We start from the raw sequence: 3,872 nt of genomic DNA, 5'->3' as shown, positions 1-3,872 counted from the left end.
CTCATGGGCACCGGCAGCGGGAATTCTATTCTGGTGGACGGCACACAACCTCACGGTTGTACATTAACCAGTCCTGTGACCGCATGAGCATTTAATTGTTCTTTGTTTTGTGTCTTTTTAGCCAGAGGACTTTTCTCTGTATCGATAAACATTACATTAATTTTCCGTTGTGCTGCTTAGTTCTGAGATACTGTGGGTCAAATAAAGTCTCCTTAATCCCACTGGAAAAATCCTCAAATAAGTAACCCCTCCCCCCCGAAAAAACAACAAAAAACTCCCCCAAAATCCCACACACAAAACCCTGAAGTCTAATCAGGAAGTGATGTCAGTCACTGAAGCTTTGCTTCCAAACTTGTGTGTTTTCCGTGCCTGTGGTTTTGTTTCTCGGGAATGGCTGCTCCATGGCGTGGGTGGCTCTGTGGGAAGCGGGCATCACCAGTCCATGCGCTCAGCTGGCTGTAGGCCTGGTGAGGACTGGGGCTTTGGGAGGGAAGGGGCGCTTCTGCAGAGTCCTGGGTGTCCTGGGTGGAGGTGCTGGCCGCCCGCACCACCCAGGTCAGTAGATATCCGCGTGGGGCCGGGGGCTGCGTGGGTCCCCTTGCCTGGGAAGTACTCTGCAGCTGGTGACACCCAGATAATCTCGGACTCCCCCCGGGCCACACATGGACCTCTTCGGTCCCGAGGCCTTTGAAGTCGCAGACGCTTTCATGATCATTGATAATGTAATCTCTGCCTGGCCTGGAAGGTTCTTTCTTCCCCGGCTTTGGGGCTGGGCTGCCGGTGGCCGCGGGGTTGGGCTCTGAGCACCGGCCTCCGAGAGCAGGAGCCCTGGCCAGACCCCAGCAGCAGCCAGCGGGGAGAAGGCGGGAGAGGAAGGGGTTTTTATTCCCATTCCCTTCAGGCTGTACACGGCAATTACTACCACGGAGGCAATAAAGTGTCTGCTAATTGCAGGTTTGTACCCTTGTACCTGGAGCAGCAGTGAGCGACCAAAGATTACCAAGTGGTGCTTAGGAAAAAAGTTAAAGGTGATTTCTTTTCTCCTTTCTAGTGCAATAACTTAATTAATAGTCAGGTTTTGGCCTGATGAAGAAAAGAACTCTCAAAGAGGTATCTCATTAGAATAATTAAATTCTTCTATACCCTCCAATTTGCTTTTCTTAACCGTCCATTCTGTTTTTATTTTCTCTAATTGTCTCCTGAAATCCTTCAGATGCAGGACCAAGAGAGAGTGAGGTGTTAAATGTGCCTCCCCACCAGCATGGGTCATGATATTATACATTCACAGGAACCGGACCGAACAGCGCTATCATTACCCTCCCACAGCCCTCCGGGTGGGGCGGCCCCGGGCGGGCGCCTGGTAAAGCTAGATGCCCTGGGGCACCCCCCACCCCCGCCCCGCAGCCCCCTTCTCTAGGACGCCCAGCACACCTGCCTGGGCTCCCACCCGGCATTCCCGTGAGGTGTGAAAGGCTGGCCCCCGACACCGTGTGACCTAAAAGGCAATTATCTTCCTCAAAACAGTCTTACATTTCCTGTACTGATGTCCGGCCCCAAAAGAGGTTGGGAACGTGGTGGGATGCTGGGCAGATGCCTCCGGTGTTGGGGCCCCTGGGTCGCAGGCGCAGGTATTCCCAGTTGTACCCTCTGGAGGGCGTGGGCATGGCTTCTGGTTTGGCATCTGCAGCACAGAGAGGCCACACAGCAGGTGCTCACTAAATGCACGGTTGAACCGAAGGCAAATCCAGCTGAGCGCTTCCTCCTGTGCCACTCCCAGGACGGTCGCTGTGCTCTCCGGGCAGCTCATGTGTTTAGCACATCTGGTCACTGCTGGGTGTTGCCTTACACGAGTCTACTGGTACCTGAGGTAAGGGACTCTTCTGAGCGGCAGGGGGGATATACTCGGTGCCGCCATGGGGGCAGGTGGGTGGCTTCAGCTTGTTTGAGGGTGAGGGGCCCTGCCAGGGACTTGCCAGCTCTCTGCAGAGGCTCTAGGTCCCAGGAAGGACACGTCCAGGAAGGACGTCTTCCTTCAGCTGAGGCCTGGCTTCCAGGAGGGATGGGGCCCAGGCGGTGAGTGTGCTCCCATGTCCAGGGCAGGCCCCGAGGCCTAGGGCAGGGGTGTGGGGACTGCTGCCCCGATGGCGCAGGATTCCAGGTCCTGTGCTGGCTGCTGGCACCTCCCTCCCCAGCACTGTGGGGATGTGCAGTGGGGTGCCGAGGGGTGGCCCCCTAGACATGCGTGGGTCCCCCTTGCACCTGAAAGTCTGCTAGTCTAGGCACCCCCCCATTAATTGGGGACCCCATGGGGCCACAGACCTGCTACCTGACCCCGAGCATGCCATCCCTCGCTGGCAGCCACCCTGGTCTGAGAGTAGTGGCCCCCAGGGGTGGCCCAGGCTGGTGGGCTGTGTCCCTCAGACCTGGGGGCCACGGTGGCGTGGGCAAGCGAGGACCCCCGCCTCATGTCTCTGCACAAAGCCAGAGTGCACAGCATAACTGAGGCTGTAGGAACCAAGAGCAGAAGGCCTGCTAACCATGAGAAGGCTCTTGGAGAGGAGCAGGGACACAGACCTGTCACCTGCCTGGCTGTGCGGCTCTTGAGGAGGGCCGTCCTTGCACCACCCCACGGGCGCCCCACACCCACAAGCCCGGCTCTGATGCCCCTTCCGCCCCGTGGGCCAGCAGTGGCTTTTCCCTGCCCATCAAGATCGTGCTTCTGGGTGATCTCTGCAGAAGAACCAGGGAGCCCTCAGAGGTAGGAGAAAACAGAGGAAATCGGTGATCTTGCCAATAGAGCCATTCTGTCCTGCGTTCTTTGACCTGCTTTGCTGTGCATGACGGTGCGGTGCAGATGGGACTCTCGTGTGGTGCTGCTTTACCAGACGTGCTAGTGAGTATTTGGACTGGAACCTGGACCTCGCTGTGATGTAACATGCCACGTATCCTTACTGAAAGTACCGTTTTTTCCTCACAGGGCGCTCCTGGGCCTGGGCTGTGGGCAGAAGGGACCCCCACATGGTGGGTATGCGGGACAGAGGTCAGCACGCAGATCCTGAGGGCATGACCTCGGCCCAGGCCGTTCGGCTGGAAGGATTCATCAGAACGGGTTTGACCCCTCGGAGCCTCCTCTGCCTGCTGGATGCGCATGTGGACGACACAGATGATCGTGCAGACACACAGCCACATGGACGTACAGACACATGTATACACAGGAGATCAGTGGGTAAACTCCTGCACGTGCACACACACACACACCATACAGACACACATGCACACAGACACAGATGTACACCCGTGTGCACCGACGTCGACATGCACACATACATGCACCTCCTGGCAGGGAAGCCAAGCGAGCCCTGGTCTTTGTGGACGATATTCATCTTTAACGGTAACATAAATTTTGAACAACGTTGTGCTGGTTGCGAAGCTTTCCCGTGTCTCACCTGGTTCTCTGGGTGCTTATGCGGTTCCCGTGGTTACTCCCACTTTAAGGAGGAAGTGCTTGGGACACCAAGGGACTCCCACAAGCTCAGGCTTCTTTCCCCATGGACCCTTCATTTGTCCTGCTAGTGACAGGAAGACGTGAGGGTTTTTTCTTCTATCTGGCGATAGAGGCATGGAGATGTCAAGATGGAGAGATAATAATATTAAGACCACACAGAAACTCACCGGCTCAAGGAAAGGATAATCTGTGTTTCCTCATTTTAATCCAGAGTTTTCTGATCCCATTGCTCTGCACTTTACAGTCTTACTAAAAACAGTTACATTAAACCAGAAATTAATAGTCCATTTTTCAAATTCTCCACAGGCTCCTTTTTGAACTAGAAGTGGTGTTTGAATTTACGTTAGTGGGTTCAGGATTCACCAAG

General features: G+C 55.3%; 1 long non-coding RNA gene across 1 annotated transcript; it reads left to right on the top strand.

Moving 5' to 3' along the window:
- Window positions 1-387: 387 nt before the first annotated feature.
- Window positions 388-3,414, top strand: LOC121482040. Its single transcript, XR_005985499.1, has 5 exons — window positions 388-467; window positions 955-1,028; window positions 1,214-1,867; window positions 2,737-2,893; window positions 2,978-3,414. It is a non-coding gene; the product is annotated as an uncharacterized LOC121482040 (long non-coding RNA).
- The last annotated feature ends 458 nt before the right edge of the window (window positions 3,415-3,872 follow it).

Source organism: Vulpes lagopus, chromosome 24, assembly GCF_018345385.1.
Source record: "Vulpes lagopus strain Blue_001 chromosome 24, ASM1834538v1, whole genome shotgun sequence".
Taxonomy (NCBI): Eukaryota; Metazoa; Chordata; class Mammalia; order Carnivora; family Canidae; genus Vulpes; species Vulpes lagopus.
The sequence above is the reverse complement of the archived record's forward strand: the minus strand, read 5'-3'. Positions and strand labels throughout refer to the sequence as shown.